The sequence below is a fragment of the Phyllobates terribilis genome, unplaced genomic scaffold, assembly GCF_046119375.1.
Source record: "Phyllobates terribilis strain yellow unplaced genomic scaffold, ASM4611937v1 Scaffold_49__1_contigs__length_9717188, whole genome shotgun sequence".
NCBI classification, from domain to species: domain Eukaryota; kingdom Metazoa; phylum Chordata; class Amphibia; order Anura; family Dendrobatidae; genus Phyllobates; species Phyllobates terribilis.
Genome location: NW_027362809.1, coordinates 7,670,354 through 7,695,222, shown reverse-complemented (window position 1 = coordinate 7,695,222; position 24,869 = coordinate 7,670,354). Strand labels below are relative to the sequence as shown.

The 24,869-nt window shown below is 51.9% G+C and overlaps 1 protein-coding gene across 1 annotated transcript in view; it reads right to left on the bottom strand.

Moving 5' to 3' along the window:
• Nucleotides 1-24,869, bottom strand: part of LOC141191652 (uncharacterized) — a 68,275-nt gene that overhangs the window by 23,926 nt on the left and 19,480 nt on the right. The gene's annotated exons all lie outside the window — the stretch shown is intronic.

Here is a 24,869-nt window from a genome sequence, read left to right as displayed (position 1 = left end):
GGCTGTTGTACTTTCTACTCATTTGGACTTTTCTGGAACGCCCCACGGTCCTGGGTCCCCTGTTGCTATCAATGGTGTGATCAGTGTAATGAAAGTTAAAGTCCCATAGAGGGACTAATTAAAATGAACATAAGTAAAATATATATATATATATATTATATATATATATATATATATATATATATATATATATGAAAAATCTATTATTTTTTAAAAATCACAGAATAATAAAAAATGAAAAAAAAAACATTATACCCAGAAAATATATGAAAACAAAAATATAGAAATAAAGTACACATATTTGCTATCATCGCCCCCAGAATGATCTGATCTATAACACTGTCACACTAGTTAACCCCTTCAGTGAACAGTGTAAAAAATAAAAAAGGTGGCAAAAAAAACTATGGTTTTTCATGAAGCCGCTGTAAGGCAGCGCTAGTCATCATACTGGGGTTACTCGCTTCGCTGCGTCAATCAATGCACACGTGCAATGTCTTTATGTATTTTCTCACAATGCTGCAGTTTATTACTTCATAAGCCACAGTTCGCCGGGTCCAACTCCGTGGCACGCCGACACACATTAACACAATGTTCATGAGCCAAGTGGCACACAGGCCCACTTGCTCCAGGTTACAGCTTATGGCAAGGTAAAAATAGCAATGTTCATATCACAAAGTCCATATAGCACAGGGTATTACTTTTGCCGGGTTTAGCTGCTGCAGTCCTTTACGCTTGCCACCACTGTGGCTTCGTGGCTTCCCAGGTAGGGGTCTCTAGCCGTCGTCCCCTCATAGGCTACTGGTATGTCTTCCACACTTGACATCCAGCCTGCACCTTTCAGGGTTCCTCAACAAGCCGGCTCTCCCTCAAAGGTCACTGGCATCCACGCACAGGATCCGGGCTCGGCCTTTCAGGCTGCCAGGCTTCACTCGGCCTCACTAGGCCTCTCACAAACGGTGTCTCACGCCTCACACCGAACACACCTGTCTCAAATCACCAGGGTTTATATATCCTGTGCACAGATACACACATACTGACAGGACCTTGCTGATGTCAGTCATGTGATCAGTCAGCTGTGTGTATAGGTCCTGTGTGCTGTCCCAGTCATGTGTACAGAGCTTTACTGTGCATACAGGACCTGTGTGATGTCACAGTCATGTGACCAGTCAGTTAAAGGGGAAGGTACATGGTCAGGTAAAACACATCCTGGACCTTTTACAGTAATGCTAGCAAGCTGCTGCATTACATATCCACCCCCCCTCTGTTCAAACTTGTGGGGTTGAACACATAATATACACAATAACATTATAACCCCCAGCTCACATAGAGACCATGTACTTTACAATTGTGCTACTCAGCCCCTGGAACCTTAGTCAACGACATTAGCCCATTCCTTAGGGACCTACCATTTGTCACTGTCACTGACTTCGTCAGGTCACCTTTCCGGGTCGTAACCTTGCCAGGTCTCCCCTGCTCCCAGCGGTCAGTCATAATCTTGTCAGACCTCCCCAGCTCCCAGCGGTCAGTCATACAGCGGTGTGACTCACATGCCCTGGTATTTAAGGTCCGGTTCGACTCCGTACTGTCCCGTCCTCTATGGGGTCGTTTGTATGGGCTGCTCAAACCTGAGTTACTGGAGGTCTCACTACCTCTAAACCCACGCCCACTACTCTCAGGACATCTTGAAAGGTCCCTAACTCCAGCTGTAGCTGTTCTGTTATTTAGGGGGCCCTTTCTCTGTCGGGTCTCACTATTTCTAGACGGCTTCCATCTTCTGCTGCTCAGATGATGCTGTCTATCTACTCGCAGTCTAGCGAGATTCAATTGTTCTACCTCCTGCAGGTAGGTCACTCGGTACTCAATCAGCATGCGTATATATTCTAGGCTTTCTTCTGTTCCTACAGCGGAGAAGGACACCATGCCGTCTTCGTCTGGTATCCAGTCCTGATGATCACGGGGACTGCTTACTTTCACCACACCAGACTTCTTGACCATCATCTGCATGGCTCGACCGCTTCTCCCAATGAGCTTTCTCACCAGAACATGAGGCACCCGGATGACCTCTTCACGCATACTGTGAGCTTTCCTCATCAGTTCCAGTTGTCTAACGGCTTGTTCCGTCTTCAACCGGAGAAACCGCTTCATGCGCATACATTGCCAATGCATATCACTTAGGATCGCCACCCTCTTCACTGTGACTTCGGTCATGGACAGAACCACCAGCTGTTTAGCTTCGGAGGTCAAGTACACCTTACAGGCTCCCACAGCCTTCTTAAACTCTTCATGCACAGACTCACGGGTGCATTCTTCTCTCAAATCCTCGGGTATATCTACGAGGCATTTGTACCAAGACGTTTCGGTCTCACCAGTGGTTTCCAGACGATCAACCAGCTCAGGGTTCAGGGACAACTGACTTTCAGCTTCTTCCCCCTGTATGCTTACCCTGAGCTGACTCACAGCTACAAATTCACGAATTTTCGTCTTGACCACTTCCACTTCATATTTATCTTCTGTTACTCTGCTCTTAGCTCTCCTCAGGTCCACCTTCTCATGGTACAAGGGAGTGAGTACAACGTGTTTGCCCTTTTCCTTCTCCAAGGAGGCCTCGCTCACCGAGTGATACTTTGTCAGGCGACTTATGAGCCCGGAAACCTCTTCCTCTAGTTCCGTCACTCGCCTCTCAGCGGCCCATCTCTGAAGCTCTTCCTGCTTCAACTGCTCTTTTAACAGTAGAGTTCTCTCAGACCTCTCTTGCCTCAAATGGGCCTGAAGCAATTCCTTGAGCTCCCTGATCTCGGCTCTTACTTCCACCGAATCATCCAAGCTCGCATCACTCGAGGAGGTATCTACTTCACACCTCCCCTCACCAGCGGCCAACTCCTGGCCCTGGTCTGTGGCTTCTTCGATGGACTCCTCCATCTTTTTCTGCTCAGCTTCCATCTTGCTGACTGTTTCTTTAAGGCACGTCTCCGCCCTCTGGAGAGTTTCACAGGACATCTGTAGCTCCTTCACCTGAGCTTCCAGACCTAGGGTCTTTCCACAGAGATAATCATTCTCCTCATGGGTCTCTTGCAGAGTGGTCTCACCCACTTGGCGCACTTGCTCTGCACCCGCCTTATCCTCCTCTAGTTTTTCTTTTACCTTGAGGAGATCCTCATAATCTCTCTTAAGTTGTTGTAGTTCCATACCGAACTTTTCATCACACTCCTTCTTGGAGTCACACAGCTCCTGGTTGAACTGTTCACGCAATCGTTCTAGGTTTTGTTCACGCCCAGCAACTTCATGCTGCAGTGCCTCTTTGAGGGCAGACAGCTCTAACTGTACCAGGGAGAAGCGATCTTTCACCTCGCATAACTCATCTTCACACACCGCTTTGTCAATCTGTAATTGAAAAACCTCCTCCTTGATTTTGCGGCGGTCCTCCTTAATTCCGTAGAACATTTCCTTCCAATGGTTAATTTCCGCGTTGCTTCCCTCCATGTCTCGCTGCCAGTTCCTCATAACCTGGTATATTTTCTGCTGCTCAGACTCCAGGTTCAGCTGGTCTGAGGACACGTTCCCCAGGTTTCCACATAACTGCTACACGTCAATCTGACACTGCGGCCTGATAGGCTCCAGCTCTTGGTCATGACTGGCCGCCTCCCCTTTCAGGGCTGTCGGATCCTGACCCGTCAGTCTCAGTACCGTACCGGAGGTTGTTACTGGCAACGTCATCTCCTCTTCTACCTCTAAAGGAGGATCCTCACTTGAAGCATAGGCACACAGTACTACATTCTCTTTATTTTCATTTTCAGGGAGTACTATCGGAGCAACCTTTTTGTGGCCCTTGCGCCGTCGACGACGAGAGGGGGACTCTCTCCCCTCGTCTAGCCCCTCCTGACTGGACTTACTTTTTACTTTCATAGTGTCACAATCAGCTACGGGGTCTGTGTCACTCCCCATAGTGTTGTGGACTAACAGGTCACCTCCCACTTTGACGTCACCCCCTTCTACTGGAGTTACCCCGTTATCAACGGTCACATTGTCTTTTTTAGGAGGTACCAACCCACAACCAGTAACAATTTTCAGTTTTCTACACTCCACACTCTTGTGAAAATCCGCCCCTTTTTAGACTCCACCCCCTTTTTAACAACCACACCGGCAGGGTAATTTTTACACAAAAAATCAGCAGTAGTCTTAGGACTCAGTTCACAACATCTCTTACCACCTCCCTGGGCACTCTGGGACAACACTGGCGCCCCCGGAGAGTCCATAGAATGGTCCACTGCCGCCATTCCACATGGTGCCCACAGCTCCCGCACCATGTCCAGTTTCATGTCCAGTAGACGTTTCTCATATATGCGGTCCGACTCGTCAGACCCATTTGCTGCTCCGTTCACAGCCATCGCGGTACGCTGTTTACACTAGAACTTCACCGCAAACCAGGTTTGAGTGCGACGATAATCTTCGCAAGCCCGCCGAGTTGCCGCAAGATGCTTTAAACTTTGTGAGCCCCGCCGAGCCACAGCAAACCAGGTTTGAGTGCGACGTCAATCTTCGCAACCCCGCCGAGTTGCCGCAAGATGCTTTATCCACACTCGTCATCCTGTGCCGTTGACGCTAGCAACCGGGTTGTCGGGGTTGTCGTTGCCGCTAGCAACCGGGCTGCCGTTGCCCGCACTCTCGAACCATATGTAAGGCAGCGCTAGTAATCATACTGGGGTTACTCGCTTCGCTGCGTCAATCAATGCACACGTGCAATGTCTTTACGTATTTTCTCACAATGCTGCAGTTTATTACTTCATAAGCCACAGTTCGCCGGGTCCAACTCTGTGGCACGCCGACACACATTAACACAATGTTCATGAGCCAAGTGGCACACAGGCCCACTTGCTCCAGGTTACAGCTTACGGCAAGGTAAAAATAGCAATGTTCATATCACAATGTCCATATAGCACAGGGTATTACCTTTGCCAGGTTTAGCTGCTGCAGTCCATTACGCTTGCCACCACTGTGGCTTTGTGGATTCCCAGGTAGGGGTCTCTAGCCATCGTCCCCTCGTAGGCTACTGGTATGTCTTCCACACTTGACATCCAGCCTGCACCTTTCAGGGTTCCTCAACAAGCCGGCTCTCCCTCAAAGGCCACTGGCATCCATGCACAGGATCCGGGCTCGGCCTTTCAGGCTGCCAGGCTTCACTCTCGGCCTCACTAGGCCTCTCACAAATGGTGTCCCACACACACGGAGCACAGGCCTCACGCCTCACACTGAACACACCTGTCTCAAATCACCAGGGTTTATATATCCTGTGCACAGACACAAACATACTGACAGGACCTTGCTGATGTCAGTCATGTGATCAGTCAGCTGTGTGTATAGGTCCTGTGTGCTGTCCCAGTCATGTGTACAGAGCTTTACTGTGCATACAGGACCTGTGTGATGTCACAGTCATGTGACCAGTCAGTTAAAGGGGAAGGTACATGGTCAGGTAAAACACATCCTGGACCTTTTACAGTAATGCTAGCAAGCTGCTGCATTACACCGCCAAAAAAGTGAAATAAAACACCATCAAAAAGTTGAATGTAAATTAAAATGGTATCACAAAAGACATCATCTTGTCACACAAAAAACAAGCTGTAATACAGCTACATCAGCAGAGAAGAAAAAAATATATAGCTATCAGCACGGCAGCAAGGCTGACGGGTGGTCCGGGTGGATAAGCTGGCTGGTTCGGCAGAGAGCCAGACGGGTGCTCCCGGTAGGTTGGCTGGTGGGCACGGCAGGTTACAGGCAGGTGCTCCAGGTAGGCTGGCTGGTGGACAGAACTGTTAGACATGGCTGGCAGGCTGGACTGCCAGACAGGCATGCAGGACTAACAGGCAGCGGGACCTGAGGGCTGGAGCAAGTGAAGCACACGGAACAACAACCTTGCACAGGCACCTCCATTTTGGAGGAGGTGCCTTATATAGGGGAAGTCCTCCGGCCATTGGCCGGGAACTCTATAGGATGGTGCGCGCGGCCCCTAAGCACAGTGCCCGGGAAGCTGCACGCCACAGCAGCAGGGGGGCGGGAGGACGCCGGACCTGGACCGCGGCGGTGAGGGGAACGGCGTCTCTTCCCGGCAGGAGGCAGAGACGCCGATGCTACAGTACCGCCCCTTTACGCCCCCATTCCCTAGGATTTGCTCCTTATGGGTGAGCGCGGAGAAGGGAGCAGTCCAGGAGGAGAAATGAGGAATGAAGAGGCGGTAATAATTTGCGAAGCCCAGGAATCGCTGAATCGCCTTCAACCCATCCGGTCGGGGCCACTTTAAGACGGCAGAGACCTTCTCGGGATCCATCCGCAGACCAGTCTCGGAGATAATATAGCCCAGGAACGGTAGAGAGGTCTGCTCAAAGAGGCATTTCTCGAATTTAGCGTATAGGCGATTCTGCCGGAGCCTAATCAGAACCTGACGAACATCCCTCCGGTGTAAGGGCAGATCCGGAGAGAATACCAAGATATCGTCCAGGTACACCACCACACAAGAAAACGGAATATCACGGAAGATGTCGTTAACCAGCTCCTGGAAGACGGCTGGAGCATTACAGAGACCAAAGGGCATCACGTGGTATTCGTAGTGACTGTCCCGAGTGTTGAATGCCGTCTTCCACTTGTCTCCCTGGATCCGGACCAAATTGTACGCCCCATGAAGATTGAGCTTGGTGAAGATCTTCGAGCCTTTAAGGCGGTCTTACAGCTCTGAGATGAGAGGCAGGGGGTACTTATTTTTGATGGTAATTTGGTTAAGACCCCTCGATACAGGGACGTAGGGAGCCGCCTTTCTTCTTGATGAAGAAGAATCCTGCTCCAGCCGGAGAGGTGGATTTCTGGATAAATCCCCTAGCAAGATTCTCCTCTATGTACTCAGACATGGCCCGGGTCTCAGCCGGCGACAAGGGGTAGATACGCCCTCGGGGAGGAGAAGCACCAGGAACCAGTTCAATGGGGCAATCATACGGCCTATGAGGTGGTAGGGTCTTGGCTTCCTTTTTGTCAAAGACATCCGCATAGGACCAGTAGGGTGCCGGCAGACCAGGTAGATTAGCTGGAGTAGACGGGGGTCGAGCTGGACGAACCGGAACCAGACAGGACTCATGGCATTCCTGACCCCAACGGAGCACTTCACCAGATCTCCAATTCAGGACGGGCTCATGTCTTTGTAACCAGGGTAGACCAAGCATGAGGGGATGAGAGAGACCGGACAGCACATGAAAGGAGATCTTCTCTGAGTGCAGCATTCCCACCTGAAGGGTTACAGGCTCTGTGACGAGCAAGATGGTCTTCGGAAGAAGCCTCCCATCCACGGAGGCAACCGCCAATGGTTCAGCCAGACGTACAGTAGAAATCTGATACTGCTCCACAACAGCCTGTTGAATGAGATTCCCAGCGGCTCCAGAATCCAGATGGGCAATCTCAAAGAAGCGGGTCTCACCACTGGAAATAGAAACACACAGAGTCAAGGACGGAGAGCATTTACTCTTGCCTAGGACGACCTCTCTGAGCGGTCCTAGACACTGGAGTTTCCCGGCCTCACCGGGCAGGAATGGATCAGATGCTCTTTACTGCCACTGTAGAAGCAACTCCCCTTGGCTCGGCGCGTCTCCTGGCAAGACTTGACCATCTTGGTTTAGTCAATTTGCATGGGCTCAGGTGAACATGCCCGGGGAATTGCTGGTTGCGAGGCTGGCTTTTGGAATACAGGAGCGAGAAGAGGAAATCTTCTCTCTCGGGTAGTCTCCTTAGCACGTTCCAGAAAACGGATGTCAATCCGGGTAGCTAATGACACCAGGTCGTCCAGGGTGGAAGGGATGTCACGACCGGCTAGCTCATCCTTGATCCGTCCGGAAAGGCCCTCCCAAAAGGTGGACACCAGGGCCTCGTTGTTCCAGGCAAGCTCAGATGCGAGGGTTCGGAAATGTATGGCATACTGGCCCACGGCGAGACTCCCTTGGCGGAGACGGAGAAGTGAGGAGGCAGTAGAAGATTTTTGTCCGGGCTTATCGAAGACATTCCGAAAGCCAGAAGATCAGACACCAGGGGATCACCTCTTTCCCACAGAGGGTTTAGCCATGCCAACGCCTCCCCGGTGAGGTAAGACATGATGAACGCCACCTTGGCCCGGTCGGAGGGGAACTGATGTGCCAGGAGTTCAAAGTGCAGCGTGCACTGATTTAAGAAGCCCCGACATAAGACGGGGTCACTACCAAAACGTGGAGGCGCAGAGAGCCAAGGTCCAGAGCCGGGTGCCATAGTGCCAGTAGGTTGAGGTGTTGCCGGAGCAGGTGCCGCTCGGCTAGAGACGGACACAGACGAGGTGGACAGCGTGTCCAGACCGGAGTTGACAGTCCGCAGATAGGACAGGGTAGTCTCCTGTTGGGATTTCTGACATGAGACCTCCTGGTACAGGTCAGAGAGTGAAGGAGCCTGGGGGTCACCGGGTTCCATGGCCTGTGCAAACTGTTACGGGTCCGGGTGGTGGAACCTCAGTGCTTCGGTGCAAGGAGGGACCAGAGGGGCGTGACTAAGTGCCTACTCGGCCTGACCAAGGTCACACGGCGGCTTAGTCGACTCTGTGAACCAGGGAGGGACTGGGCAGGTGGACCAGTTGCCACTCTGGGACCGACCTTGTGTGAGAGCAGGTGACTCCCACGGGTCAGATGGCAGGAACTGACCGATACAGCGGAAGAGCACAGCAGGAAGGCTGACGGATGGTCCGGGTGGATAAGCAGGCTGGTTCGGCAGATAGCCAGGCGGATGCTCCGGGTAGGCAAGCAGGCGGGCATGATAGGTAAAAGGCAGGTGCTCCAGGTAGGTAGACTGGCGGGCACGGCAGCTTACAGGCTGGTGCTCCAGGTAGGCTGGCTGGTGGGCACGGCAGTTTCAGGTAGGTGCTCCAGGTAATAATAATTTTGTATTTGTATAGCATAACCTTAGCAACTAGCCATAGTGGATTTTGAATGAGACCAAATATCTTTATTTCTGGAGTTTTCATAAGATTCCATATGGTCCCACTAGGGGGAGACATTAAAAAATTAATTGACACTACTAACAGATATGTGGTACTCCTATTTGGTTCTCATACATGCACTATGCTCTTTTTATTTATATGTATGAAGTAATCATATAGTTAGTGTTTATTAGATATTTGTCCATATGGATCTATATATTTATTTTAAATATTTTTATAACTTTTTTACCTGTTACTTGTTCATTTGCAGTAGATTTCCCTTTTTTAATTCTGGTTTTGTTTTTAATTGTTGTCTTTTTAATATATGTTCAATAACATATATTTAACTATAGTTTGTTGTATGGGAGTTGTTCTTCTTCGGCTTATTATAACATTATGTGAAGCACCTGTGTGTTCCAGGTGCTCACCTCAAATCTAGATAAATTCCTTGAGCGGTCTAGCTTCAAAAATGGGGTCCCTTGTGGGGGGTTGCCACTAATTAGGCACATCAGGGGCTCTGGAAACCCGACATGGGGTATGCTCTCGATTCCAGCCATTTTTGCATACAAAAAGTCAAGTGGACTCCTTCCCTTCCGAGCCCTGCCGTACACCCAAACAGTAGTTTCCCTACCACATATGGGATATCGGCTTACTCAGGAAAAATTGCACAACAAATTGTATGATGCACTTTCTCCTGTTACCCTTTTGAAAATGCTAATTTTGGGGGTAAAGTAACATTTTAATTTTTTCCCTTTGCTTTAATTCTTCACACACTGGTCAGAATTGAAAAAAAGTGACCCGTAAAGAAGGTGAAACAGACTCTGGGATGAAATGGTTAATAAGACTTACAAGTGGAGCCGGTCCAGAAAGCAGAAGATCCAGCAAGTATCTGCCACATATTCCTGCAAATCCCCCGAATGTCATCACTAGTATCTACATTACTGTGCTGGAACTAGGAGAGGAATAATGGCGTTGTGTGAGGACTTCTCTGGGCTTCTGTCCTTCATCCTGCAGTCGTCTGAATGGATCTAATGTGGACGGGAACCAGCTAAGCTGCATTCTGTCCACAGCTGTTACCTCACTGTTCACACCACACAGAGACCCCAAAAGAGCCTCCGTGCTGAAGGGGTTAATGCCCCCTGTGCCCAGTAATGGGGGATCTCCACATACCTCCACCTGCAGAGCCGCCACCACATATATGGCTGTTCTGTGCACAGGACCTGTGATGAGGTCACAGGAGGGGAGGAGTCAGGGGTCACATGATCAGGGGCCTCAGTGGATGCACAGTGTGAACTGTGTGGCTCCTGTACAGTGATATCCGGAGTGAAGACGCTACATGGAGACGTCTCCGCAGTCAGTGACATTTCCGGCATTATTTGCCCCTCACTATTGGCACAAGTACCCCGCGCCGCCTTTTCTACAGTTTTATGTGAGGAATGTAACGTGGGATTTTCCTGCTTGGAGACAAATAGACGACACATTAGGAGATTATCACCAGTTACCGGACGTCTACTATATGGCGGCATATGATTGTGCTATCCACTTCATACTGTTACGGGTCCGGTGGGTGGAACCTCTGTGCCGAGGTGCAAGGAGGGACCCAGAGGGGCGTGACTAAGTATCAACCCGAACCGACCCTGGTCAGATGGCGGCTAACGACTCCGTGACCAGGGAGGATCCGGGCAGAGGGACCAGGTGCTACTCTGGGGACGACCTTGTAAGAGAGCAGGTGGCTCCCACGGGTCAGGTGGCTGGGACTGACCGGTATGACGGATGGACACGGCAAGCAGGCGGAAGTCTCTGGTAGCTGACAGGTGGTCACAGTTCGTGAGAGCAGGGCAAGTAGCAGTCTTTAGGTTTACCAGGAAGGTGGTCACAGCAAGTGACAGCAGGGTCTCCAGGCAGGCTGGCGGGTGCCCCCAGGTGAGCGGGCAGAAAGACAAGGCAGGTTACTGGCAGGTAACTGGTGGGCGCTCCCAGGTGAGCGGGCTGACGGACACAGCAGGTAACAGGCGGGTGCTCCCAGGTGAGTGGGCAGACAGACGAGGCAGGTTACTGGCAGGTAACTGGTGGGCGCTCCCAGGTGAGCGGGCTGACGGACACAGCAGGTAACAGGCTGGTGCTCCCAGGTGAGCGGGCAGACAGACGAGGCAGGTTACTGGCAGGTAACTGGTGGGCGCCCCTAGGTGAGCGGACACAGCAGGTAACAGGCGGATGCTCCCAGGTGAGCGGTCTGACGGGCACACCAGGTAACAGGCGGGTAACAGGTGAGCGCTCCAGGTGAGCAGGCTGGCAGGCTCGGCAGGTAACGGGCAGATAACAGGCTGGCAGGCAGGACGAGGAGTCAGGCTAGCAGTGGGACCTGAGGGCTGAAGCAGAGATCAGACACAGTGCAAAAACTTTGCTAGGGTACCTCCATTTTGGAGGAGGTGCCTTATGTATGGGAGGTCCTCCGGCAATTGGACGGGGACTCCTTAGGACGGCGTGCGCGGTCCATTTAAGAGAGGGGGATCGCGCGCGCGCCCCCTAAGCACTCTGCCCAGGAAGGAGCGCACGCCGGCAGCAGCGGGGAGAGAAGCGCTGGAGGACGCCGTGCCAGGAGCAGGGAGGTGAGAGGGACGGCGTCTCTGCCTAGCAAGGGGCAGAGACGCCGATGCTACAGTATCCCCCCTTTAGGCCCCCTCTTTTTTTGGCCAGAAAGAAATTTTTCAAGGAGAAGCGGGGCGTTGATGTTCTCCCTGGGTTCCCAAGTTCTCTCCTCAGGACCAAACCCCTTCCAATCTACCAGAAAAAAGGTCTTTCCTCTTACCCTCTTGGTGGCCAGAATACTCTCTACCTCAAAGACGTCTTCAGCGGAAACCAGAGCAGGGGGAGTACCTGGATTGTTGGAAAAAGAGTTAAAGACAATGGGTTTGAGGAGAGATACGTGGAAGGAGTTGGGAATCCGTAAGGTGGCCAGGAGTTTAATTTGTAGGCCACTGGATTAATTTGCCTGAGGATTTCGAAAGGGCCGATGAAGCGAGGACCTAACTTGTAGGAGGGTATCTTGAGCCGCACATGTTTGGAGGAGAGCCAAACCTTGTCTCTCGGACGGAATTGAGGCGGATCCAGACGTCTCTAATCAGCATGTCTCTTCATCCGCTCGGAGGACTGAAGAAGTGCGGACCTAGTACTCTCCCAAATGGTAGAAAACTCGCTGACAAGAGACTCCGCGGCAGGGTTGTCCACAGAAGCGGAGACTGGAAATGGAATCCGGGGGTGCTGGCCATAGACAATAAAGAACTGGGACTTGGAAGAGGATTCACTCTCGTGGTTATTATAAGAGAATTCGGCCCAAGGAAGGAGTTCCACCCAATCAGAATGGTGGACATTAACAAAGTGCCGGAGGTAGCTGGTAAGGATCTGATTGATCCGCTCCACTTGACCATTGGACTGAGGGTGGTAAGCGGAGGAGAAATCTAGGGTGACGTCCAGCAGTTTACATGTGGCTTTCCAGAAGCGTGAGGTGAACTGAACCCCTCGATCCGACACGATGTGGAGGGGTAGGCATGGAGACGGAAGATATGGCGGACAAAAGTCCTTAGCCAGCTCAGGTGCAGACGGGAGACCAGGCAGGGGAATGAAGTGGGCCATTTTAGAAAAGCGGTCCGCGACCACCCAAATGACAGTACACCCGGCAGAAACAGGGAGATCGGTAATGAAGTCCATAGCGATGTGTTGCCACGGGGCAACAGGTATGGGAAGCCGCAGGACATGACCGGCTGGTAAGTGTCTGGGAACTGTGTTGCGGCCACAAGATGAACAAGCAGAGACGAAGTCTACCACATCCTTACGCAGGGTAGACCACCAGTAATGCCGGGAAATGAGCAGAAAGGTCTTCTTTTGGCCGGCATGGCCAGCTAGTTTAGAAGAATGACCCCAGCGAAGAACCTTCTCACGGTCAGGAACTGCCACGAACATCTTGCCGGGTGGAAGACGAGTCAAATCCAAGGGGGCCACATTCATCACCTTGGAGGGGTCGATAATGTGCATAGGCTCCTCCTCTTGGTCGAAAGACAGGAAGGATCGAGACAAGGCATCAGCTTTGACATTCTTGTCCGCCGGGCGGAAATGAAGGATGACATCGAAGCGGGCAAAAAACAAAGACCACCGGGCCTGACGTGGATTAAGTCTCTGGGCATTTTGGAGATATGCCAGATTTTTGTGATCCGTGTAGATGATCACCGGGTATAGAGCCCCTTCAAGCAGATAGCCCCACTCCTCCAGCGCCAATTTGACGGCCAGCAGTTCTCGGTCTCCTATGGAGTAATTGTGCTCAGAGGAGGAGAAGATTTTGGAGAAAAAGCCACAGGTTACCATTCTCCCGGATGAAGACTTTTGGGTGAGCACCGCTCCGGCTCCAGAGGAGGAAGCATCAACCTCCAGGTAGAACTGTTTGTTGCAGTCCGGACGGTGCAGCACAGGGGCAGAGGAGAAGGCTTGCTTCAGGGAAAGGAAGGCCTCCTCAGCTTCGGGTGGCCATACCTTGGGATTAGCCCCCTTACGGGTGAGCGCAGATATGGGAGCAGTCCAAGACGAGAAGTGTGGAATGAAGAGACGATAGTAATTAGCGAAGCCCAGGAATCTCTGTATCGCCTTCAACCCCTCCGGACGGGGCCACTTTAGGACAGCAGAGAGCTTCTCGGGATCCATTCGCAAGCCTGTCTGGGAGATAACATAGCCCAGGAATGGAAGAGAGGTCTGCTCAAAAAGGCACTTCTCGTATTTAGCATAGAGGTGGTTCTGCCTGAGCCTAAGCAGGACCTGACGAACATCCCTCCGGTGTGTGGGAAGATCCGGAGAGAAGACCAAGATGTCGTCCAGGTATACCACCACGCAGGAGTAAAGAAGGTCACGGAAGATGTCGTTGACCAGTTCTTGGAAGACGGCGGGAGCATTGCAGAGGCCGAAGGGCATCACACGGTACTCATAGTGTCCGTCCCGGGTATTAAATGCCATTTTCCACTCGTCTCCTTGACGGATACGGACCAGGTTATACGCTCCACGTAGATCCAGCTTGGAAAAGATCCTGGCGCCTTTAAGGCAATCAAATAACTCGGAGATGAGCGGAAGGGGGTATTTATTTTTAACCGTGATCTGATTGAGTCCTCTATAGTCAATACAGGGGCGTAGCGAGCCATCCTTTTTTTTGACAAAGAAGAATCCGGCTCCAGCCGGGGAAGTAGACTTCCGGATGAATCCCCTAGCCAGATTCTCCTCTATGTACTCAGACATGGCCCGGGTTTCAGCCGCAGACAACGGATAAATACGCCCACGTGGTGGAGTGGCGCCAGGTACCAGGTCAATCGGGCAATCATATGGCCTATGAGGTGGCAATGTCTCTGCTTCCTTTTTACCGAAGACGTCAGCATAGGGCCTGTAAGGAGCCGGAAGACCGGGTAAATTAGCTGGGGTAGGTGGTGGACGAACCGGAACCAGGCAGGTCTTATAGCAGGCCGGCCCCCACGGGAGTACTTCACTGGAATGCCAGTTCAACACGGGTTCATGTGTCTGGAGCCAATGTAGGCCTAGCAATAGGGAGTGAGAGAGTCTGGGCAGCACATGGAAGGAGATTACCTCAGAGTGCAGCATTCCCACCTGCAGGGTTATGGGTTCCGTGACAAGCAGGATGGTCACCGGATGGAGTCTTCCATCCACGGAGGCGACTGACAATGGTTCAGCCAGAGACTTGGTGGGAATACGGTATTTCTCAACCAGGGACTGGGAGATGAGGTTTCCAGCGGATCCAGAATCCAGGTGGGCGAGTTCAAAGTGACGGAGATAGAGACAGACAAAGTCAGGGTTGGAGAGGACTTACTTTTGTCTAGGGCGACCTCTCCGAGCGGTCCTAGACACTGGAGTTTCCCGGCCTCTCCGGGCAGGTGCTCCTTACTGCCACAATAGAAACAGCTCCCCTCGGCTCGGCGTGACTCTTGGCGAGATTTGACCATCTTGGTCTGGTCGATCTGCATGGGCTCGGGTGAGTGCGCCCGGGGAGTGACAGAAGAGGAGACCGGTCTCTGGAAAGTAGGAATAAGGCGGGGAAACCTCTCACGGGTGGTCTCTTTGGTGAGTTCTTGAAACCGGATGTCAATCCGGGTAGCCAGCGACACCAGGTCATCCAGGGTGGTAGGAATGTCCAGACCGGCGAGCTCATCTTTAATCTGACTGGAAAGGCCCTCCCAGAAGACGGACACCAGGGCCTCGTTATCCCAGGCAAGCTCAGAAGCGAGGGTGCGGAACCGTATGGCATATTGGCCCACGGTGAGACTCCCTTGGCGAAGACGTAGCAGAGAGGAGGCAGATGAGGTCTTACGTCCTGGTTCATCGAACACTCTCCGGAAAGCAGTGAGGAAAGACGACAGGTCGGATACCAGGGGGTCCTCTCTCTCCCACAGGGGGTTAAGCCATGCCAGTGCCTCCCCAGTGAGATGGGACATGATGAATGCCACTTTGGCCCGGTCAGAGAAAAACTGATTCGCCAAGAGTTCAAAGTGCAGGGTGCACTGGTTTATGAAGCCCCGAGCTTGAGCGGGGTCGCCTCCGAAACGAAGAGGTGCAGAAAGCCGGGGTCCGTGGCAAGATGCCACAGGATTGGTGGGCAGCGGCGCTGCCGGGGTGCAAGTCGTGCGACTAGCGGTGGTTGCTGGTGGAGCAGTCAGTGTGTCCAGGCGGGAGTTGACATTCCGCAGGTGGTTCAGAATGGACTCCTGCTGGGATCTCTGATGGGAGACTTCATGGTATAGGTCAGAGAGCGAGGGAGCTTGGGTGCCACCGGGTTCAATGGCCCGAGCAAACTGTTACGGGTCCGGTGGGTGGAATCTCTGTGCCGAGGTGCAAGGAGGGACCCAGAGGGGCGTGACTAAGTATCAACCCGAACCGACCCTGGTCAGACGGCGGCTAACGACTCCGTGACCAGGGAGGATCCGGGCAGAGGGACCAGGTGCTACTCTGGGGACAACCTTGTAAGAGAGGAGGTGGCTCCCACGGGTCAGGTGGCTGGGACTGACCGGTATGACGGATGGACACGGCAAGCAGGCGGAAGTCTCTGGTAGCTGATAGGTGGTCACAGTTCGTGAGAGCAGGGCAAGTAGCAGTCTTTAGGTTTACCAGGAAGGTGGTCACAGCAAGTGACAGCAGGGTCTCCAGGCAGGCTGGCAGGAAACAGGCGGGTGCCCCCAGGTGAGCGGGCAGAAAGATGAGGCAGGTTACTGGCAGGTAACTGGTGGGCGATCCCAGGTGAGCGGGCTGACGGACACAGCAGGTAACAGACGGGTGCTCCCAGGTGAGCGGGCAGACAGACGAGGCAGGTTACTGGCAGGTAACTGGTGGGCGATCCCAGGTGAGCGGGCTGACGGACACAGCAGGTAACAGACGGGTGCTCCCAGGTGAGCGGGCAGACAGACGAGGCAGGTTACTGGCAGGTAACTGGTGGGCACTCCCAGGTGAGTGGACTGATGGACACAGCAGGTAACAGGCGGATGCTCCCAGGTGAGCGGTCTGACGGGCACAGCAGGTAACAGGCGGGTAACAGGTGAGCGCTCCAGGTGAGCAGGCTGGCAGGCTCGGCAGGTAACGGGCAGATAACAGGCTGGCAGGCAGGACGAGGAGTCAGGCTAGCAGCGGGACCTGAGGGCTGAAGCAGAGATCAGACACAGTGCAAAAACTTTGCTCGGGCATCTCCATTTTGGAGGAGGTGCCTTATACAGTCATGGCCAAAAGTATTGAGAATGAGACAAATAGTAATTTTTCCAAAGTTTACTGCTTCATTTTTTGTAATGGCAATTTGCATATACTCCTGAATGTCAAAGAGTGATGAGCTTAACAGCAATTACTGTACTTGCAAAGTCAATATTTGCCCAGAAAATGAACTTTAACCCCCAAAACACATTTCAACATCATTGCAGTCCTGCCTTAAAAGGAGCAGCTAACATCGTTTTAGTGATTGATCCATTAACACAGGTGTGGGTGTTGATGAGGACAGGGCTGGCGATCAATCAGTCATGATTAAGTAAGAATGACATCACTGGACACTTTAAAAGGAGGCTGGTTCTTGGTATCATCGTTTCTCTTCAGATAACCATGGTTATCTCTAAAGAAACACGTGCAGCCATCATTGCACTGCACAAAAATGGCCTAACAGTATCGCAGCTACAAAGATTGCACCTCAGTCAACAATCTATCGCATCATCAAGGACTTCAAGTAGAGAGCTTCCATTGTTGTCAAAAAGGCTCCAGGGCGCCCAAGAAAGACCAGCAAGCGCCAGGACCGTATCTTAAAACTGTTTCAGCTGCGGGATCGGACTACCAGCAGTGCCGAGCTTGCTCAGGAATGGCAGCAGGCTGGTGTGAGTGCTTCTGCACGCACTGTGAGGCGGAGACTCTTTGAGCAAGGGCTGGTTTCAAGGAGGGCAGCAAAGAAGCCACTTCTCTCCAGAAAAAACATCAGGGACCGACTGATATTCTGCAAAAGGTACAGGGAGTGGACTGCTGAGGACTGGGGCAAAGTCATTTTCTCTGATGAATCCCCTTTTCGATTGTTTGGGACATCTGGAAAACAGCTTATTCGGAGAAAAAGAGGTGAGCGCTACCACCAGTCTTGTCTCATGCCAACTGTAAAGCATCCTGAAACCATTCATGTGTGGGGTTGCTTCTCAGCCAAGGGAATTGGCTCACTCACAGTCTTGCCTAAAAACACAGCCATGAATAAAGAATGGTACCAGAATGTCCTCCAAGAGCAACTTCTCCCAACCGTCCAAGAGCAGTTTGGCTCCCAACAATGCCTTTTCCAGCATGATGGAGCACCTTGCCATAAAGCAAAGGTGATAACTAAATGGCTCATGGAACAAAACATAGAGATTTTGGGTCCATGGCCTGGAAACTCCCCAGATCTTAATCCGATTGAGAACTTGTGGTCAATCATCAAGAGACGGGTGGACAAACAAAAACCAACAAATTCTGGCAAAATGCAAGCATTGATTATGCAAGAATGGACTGCTATCAGTCAGGATTTGGTCCAAAAGTTGATTGAGAGCATGCCAGGGAGAATTACAGAGGTCTTGAAGAAGAAGGGGCAACACTGCAAATATTGACTTGCTGCATTAACTCATTCTAACTGTCAATATAACCTATTGGTACTCATAATATGATTGCAATTATATTTCTGTATGTGATATAAACATCAGAAAAACACTAATAAAAACCAGAGGCCAGCAGATCATGTGAAAATATAATTGTGGTGTCATTCTCAATACTTTTGGCCATGACTGTATATTAGAGGTCCTCCGGCAATTGGTCGGGGACTCCTTAGGACGGCGCGCGCGGTCCCTTTAAGAGAGGGGGAGCGCGCGCGCGCCATAAGCACACTGCCGGGGAAGGAGCACGCGCCGGCAGCAGCGGTGAGAGAAGCGCTGGAGGACGCCGCGCCAGGAGCGGGGAGGTGAGAGGGACGGCGTCTCTGCCTAGCAAGGGGCAGAGACGCCGATGCTACACATACCAGGAGCTAAAAGGCCGAAATCTCACATGTTTAACCCCTTCCAGGGTGGGTGGCCTTGATAGACTATATTCAGAAGAGTCCGGCTAAGGGCAGAGACAGACGGCCGTATTTCTCCTGCGAGGATCACATCATAAACCTCGTACTAGCCGACACCTCTCCTGACCTGACAGCTGCATAGAAATCCATCATGCGGTCAAGTTCAGGTCAGGAGAGGTGCCAGCCAGTCCATTCAGTGCGATGCGATCCTCGCACGAGTTATATGGCAGTGTGTCGCTGCCCTAAGGGTCATATACAGCTTTCCACCTCACCGTGGGGGTTTTTCTTGTTAAAAAAAGGATGGAGAGTTGCATCCGTACTTGGATTTTAGAGAGATTAATAAAATCACGACTCACAATCCCTATCCTTTGCCCCTTATACCGGACCTGTTTAAGCAATTATCTGGAGCTAAATGGTTTTCCAAACTTGAGAGGGGCATATAACCTTATATGCGTACGTCAGGGTGACAAATGGAAGACTGCATTCATTACGCTTGTGCCATTTTGAAAATTTGGTGATGATATTTGGGTTAACCAATGCACCTTCAGTCTTAAAATTTCAGAATTTTTTTTGGTCATTTACCCAGATGACATTGATTTATTCACATATTCTGGAGGAGCATTGTGAGCATGTCAGACAGTTTCTCCAGGTTCCACATGACAACCATTTATTTGCTAAACTGGAGAAATGTCAATTTGAGGTCCATTTGAGTCACCTTACATGCGGTCCATATAAGGTGACTGTCTTGACTGATCATAAGAACCTGTTGTATATTGACGCTACTAAGTGCTTAAACACCAGACAGACTTGGTGGGCCCTGTATTTTTTGCCCGGTTTGATTTTGCTGTTACTTATCTCCTCGGCTCTAAGAATGTCAACACGAAATTCCAGTCAAGATTCTTTTTGTTCCCAAAAACATAATTTTCGTTTGAGGGGTTCAATTTCTGGCTAGTTTTTGCTCCAGATTGGGTATCAAGCTGTTTTTTCTCTCGGTCTCGAGACTAATGGTCAAACAGAAAGGATGAACCAGGAAATAGAGCAGTATTAGGAATGTTTTGTCTCCTCTAATCAGGAAGACTGGGTGGAATTTCTGCCCCTATATGATTGGCCAGGGTCCCGCACCTGGCGGAATTACTTACATGCTTGGCTGTCCATCTGTAGTGGCAGCGGCGGGGCACTGCACATCCGCCTCCTATTCAATCCAATGGGAGGCAGATGTGCAGTATGGCTAGGGCATCACTCATAAAAAAAGTGGACAACTTCTTTAAGGTCTGGAAGGAGATCAAAAAGGATGTTTTGGTAGCTAGTGACCAGGCTAAAAGTTGTACTAACCACAGACGTAGGAAGGCTTCTATCTTTAAAGTAGGGGATTTTGCATGATTGTCCTCAAAATATCTGCACTTAAAGATCACATCTAGAAAATTTGCACATAAATTTGTAGGTCCTTATCAAATTATAACAATTTTAAATCCCCTGACAGTTAAGTTGCAATTTCCTATTGCCTGGAAAATCATAATTCTTTTCATTCTTCTCTTTTAAAAAAATGTGATGGGACCTCAAGACATAATTGAGGTTGATTTGGAATGGTATCGGGAGTATGAGGTAGGCAGAGTTCTTGGTTCCAGGTTGGTCAAGTGCCGTCTGCACTATCTCGTTAAGTGGGAAGATTATGGTCTTTAAGATAACTGCTAAATTAATTTGGGGGATCTTCATGCAATCAGATAGACAGATTATTGGGTGGACCTGGGGAAAACCCAGAAGTCATGGTACACATTGGTACCAATGACAAAGTTAGAGGTAGGTGGAAGGCCTTTAAAAATGATTACAAGGAATTAGGAGAGATGATGAAGTACAGGACCTCCAAGGTAGTGTCTTCAGAAATACTGCAGATTCCAATAATGTCACTAGAAAGTTAGCGGGAGCTTAAGGAGATAAATAAGTGGCAGGAAGAAAGGGTTTGGGTTCATTGAGAACTGGGCCACGTTCTCGGTTGGCTACAGGCTCTACGATAGGGACAGGCTGCAACTCAACAGGGAGGGTGCAACTGTGCTGCGGGGAAAAAATGGTCAGATGGATGAAGGAGCTTTTAACCCCATTACAACCCAAGGTGGTTTGCACGTTAATGACCAGGCCAATTTTTACAATTCTGACCACTGTCACTTTATGAGGTAATTACTCTGGAACACTTCAAAGGATTCCCCTGATTCTGAAACAGTTTTTTCGTGACATATTGTACTTCATGATTGCGGTAAAATTTCTTCTATATCACTTGCATTTTGTAATGCACACGCCCGGGCTGAGCGGCGTGTGCGAGTGATTCCACTGGACCGTGCCGGAGAGTGAATGCCTGGAGGGGCGTAACTAGGTATTCACCCGATCCGACCAGGGTCGCACGACGGCATACGACGCCAGTGCACCAAGGAGGAACCGAGCAGAGGGACCAGGTGCTACTCCAGGACAGACCCCGGACACGGCTGTTGACCCACACAGGGGAATACAGGAACAGACTGGTTAGGCTGGCGCACAGACTGGTGGGTATAGGCAGGCACGACTGGTATGCAGGCAGGCGGGTATGCAGGCAGGGGGGTACAGGCAAGCACAGCTAGAGTGCAGACAGGGAGGCACTAGCAGGTAGGAACACAGGCGGGATAGGACCCAGTACACACTGGGACTCAGGAACAATGCAGGCAGATGGGTACAGACAAGCACAGCTAGAGTGCAGACAGGGAGGCACTAGCAGGTAGGAACACAGGCGGGATAGGACCCAGTACACACTGGGACTCAGGAACAGAACCACAGATGTGGCGGACAAACACAGCAGAGTGAGGCCGCCCAGAGAGGTGAGCGAGAGGAGGGCAGGACGAGGCCGCCTGGAGCGGTGAGCAAGAGTAGAGCAGGACAAGGCCGCCTGGAGCAGTGAGCAAGAGGTCAGAGCAGAGCGAGACTGCCGGGGCAGTGAGCAAAGGAGTCAGAGCGGAGCGAGACTGCCGGAGCAGTGAGCAAAGGAGTCAGAGCGGAGCGAGACTGCCGGAGCAGTGAGCAAAGGAGTCAGAGCGGAGCGAGACTGCCGGAGCAGTGAGCAACGGAGTCAGAGCAGAGCGACACTGCCGGAGCAGTGAGCAAAGGAGTCAGAGCGGAGCGACACTGCCGGAGCAGTGAGCAAAGGAGTCAGAGCGGAGCGAGACTGCCGGAGCAGTGAGCAACGGAGTCAGAGCGGAGCGAGACTGCCGGAGCAGTGAGCAAAGGAGTCAGAGCGGAGCGAGACTGCCGGAGCAGTGAGCAAAGGAGTCAGAGCGGAGCGAGACTGCCGGAGCAGTGAGCAAAGGAGTCAGAGCGGAGCGAGACTGCCGGAGCAGTGAGCAAAGGAGTCAGAGCGGAGCGAGACTGCCGGAGCAGTGAGCAAAGGAGTCAGAGCGGAGCGAGACTGCCGGAGCAGTGAGCAAGGGAGTCAGAGCGGAGCGAGACTGCCGGAGCAGTGAGCAAGGGAGTCAGAGCAGAGCGAGACTGCCGGAGCAGTGAGCAAGGGAGTCAGAGCGGATAGAGACTGCCGGAGCAGTGAGCAAAGGAGTCAGAGTGGCTAGAACCGCCAGAGCGGTGAGCAAAGGAGTCAGAGCAGGCTAGAACCGCCGGAGCGGTGAGCAAGGCAGAGCAGGGGGGACAGGGCTCTGTTCACACGGAACAGACAGGAAGGGAAAGGCAGAGCCAGATACCCACAGGGTACTTGCAGTGAAGTAGCGAGTGGACCACAAACTCACAAATGGGAGTACAGAGACAACAAGCAGGAGTTAGGTACGAGTTCAGACTCTGCAGAAAAAGGAAGGGAACGGACATAGAGGCAAAACAGGTAAAGGATAGGAGAGAGTTCAGACTGGAACTGAGTGTACGGAGGAGACCGACACTGCAGCGGAATACAGGAGCGGGTCTGGGAATACGGCCCCCAGAGAAGCGGGACGAACAGGCAAGGAGCGTGTTCAGACAGAACAGACAAGATACAGGAGCGGGTCTAGGTAATCGGCCCCTAGAAGGCGGGAGGAACAGGCTAGGAGCGTGTTCAGACAGGCCTGGAAATACAGCCTCCAGGAGAGGCAGACAAGAGAACACAGAACGGGACCTGGCACCTTCAGAGTGCAAGAACACACTGAATGAAACACAATGCTCAGGCAGGGATTGATTGGAGCAGCTGGGTTATATACCAGGTGACAGACAGCAATAGGCTGAGGACGCACAAGGGGTGTGACCCACAGCAGGTACAAAAAGCAGGAAGTGATCGGGCGCCACCCTTAAGCAGCAGAAACAGACACAAACAGACAGCATGGAGGGAAGCCAGAGAGACATTCTGGACTGGAGATCAAGTGCGCGCTCTTGCACAGTGGGAGATGGACCACTATGCAAGGACGCCGCCAGGTATGTTACAGTACCCCCCCACCTTACGCCCCCTCTTCTTCAGGCCTGCCAGAATGTTCCGCATGGAATTCGAGGGCCAATCCTTCACTTCAAGGAGATCACTTCCACTGTCCACCGGAAAAACTGGTCTCCTCTGGGTAGCTAGGATGCTACCTCCCATCCAGCCATCCTCAGCAACAGACAAAACGGATGGAGTACCAGGAACAGCACACAAGGAAGTCTCTCTCCACATATTTTCAGGTGGCACCCCAGAGGGTACAGGAGACAACTGGAAGTTCTCCACCGGGTTGGAGGGGAGCAGAGACTTGGGGGTAATCTCTGCTTCGAGGTACATCTTGTCAAACTCACAGGAAGAAATAGACGGGTTATCAGTTACAGGATGAGGAAAAGGCCCTGTCTCCTTGTTATCTGGTGGTACCCCAGAGGATTCAGGAAACAACTGGAGGTCCTCCGCCGGGTCAGAAGGGTGCAGAGGCTTGGAGAAAACATCTGCTTCAGAGTACACTAGGTCGGACTCACTGGATGAGGCAGGCGAGGTATCGGGTACCGAGTATAGGAACGTCTCTGTCCATTCACCACCAGGTGGCACCCCGAAGGGTTCTGGAGACAACTGGAGGTCCTCCGCCTGGTCAGAGGGGTGTAGAGACTCGTGAATAACCTCTGCTTCGGAGTACACTAGGTTAGACTCACTAGGCGAAGCGAGCGAGGTATCAGATCCAGGATATAGGTAAGTCTCTGTCCATTCACCACCAGGTGGCACCCCGAAGGGTTCTGGAGACAACTGGAGGTCCTCTGCCTGGTCGGAGGGGTGTAGAGACTCGGGAGTAACCTCTGCTTTGGAGTACACTAGGTTGGACTCACTGGACGAAGCGAGCGAGGTATCAGGTACAGAGTATAGGAGAGTCTCTGTCCTTTCGCTACCAGGTAGCACCCCGAAGGGCTCAGGAGACAACTGGAGGTCCTCCGCCAGGTCGGAGGGGTGAAGAGACTCATGGGTAACCTCTGCTTCGGAGTACACTAGATCGGACTCACTGGATGAAGCAGACGAGGTATCAGGTACCGAGTATAGGAAAGTCTCTGTCCATTCGCTACCAGGTAGCACCCCGAAGGGTTCAGGAGACAACTGGAGATCCTCCGCCTGATCGGAGGGGTGTAGAGACTCGGGGGTAACCTCTGCTTCGGAGAACACTAGGTCGGACTCACTGGACGAAGCGGGCGAGGTATCAGGTGCAGAGTATAGGGAAGTCTCTCTCCAATTGTCATCAAGTGGTATCCCGGGAGATTCAGGAGGCAACAGGGGGTCCTCCGGTGTGGATTCTGGGTGGGCAGCAGTCTCTTTGGGCAGGAGAACTGGTGCACTACCCACGCACATTACCCGTTGGGGCTTCTCCGGGATACAGGGAGATGAAGCTTCAGTAGGGACTTCAAGGTTGGGGTCAGGAGGTCTCAGGGAGGACAGACCCTGGCGTGACGGCTTGCCTCTACGTCTAGCACGTCTGGACTGCCTCTTGAGGTTGGGAGAAGTATTCCGGAGAGCGTAGTCACCCTGTGAGGATTCTGGGTGGGCAGTAGTCTCATTGGGCTGGAAGACTATTGCGCAACCCACACACATTACCCATCGGGGCTGCTCCGGGATATTGGGAAGTGAAGCTTCAGCAGGAGCCTCCGGGTTAGGATCATCGAAGACCATTAGAAAGGCCACCAGGAAGGCCATTATGTCCAGGACGATAGGATCCTGTGCGTCCCATAGGGGGGTGATCCAATTCAAGGCATCACCCGCTAAGTAAGACATCATGAATCCCACCTTAGCCCGATCTGTGGGAAAACATAGAGGGTAGAACTTGAAGTGTAGCATGCATTGCTCCACAAATGCGCGACTCTGTCTTGGATCCCCATAGTAACGTGGCGGATCCGCAGGAACGAGAG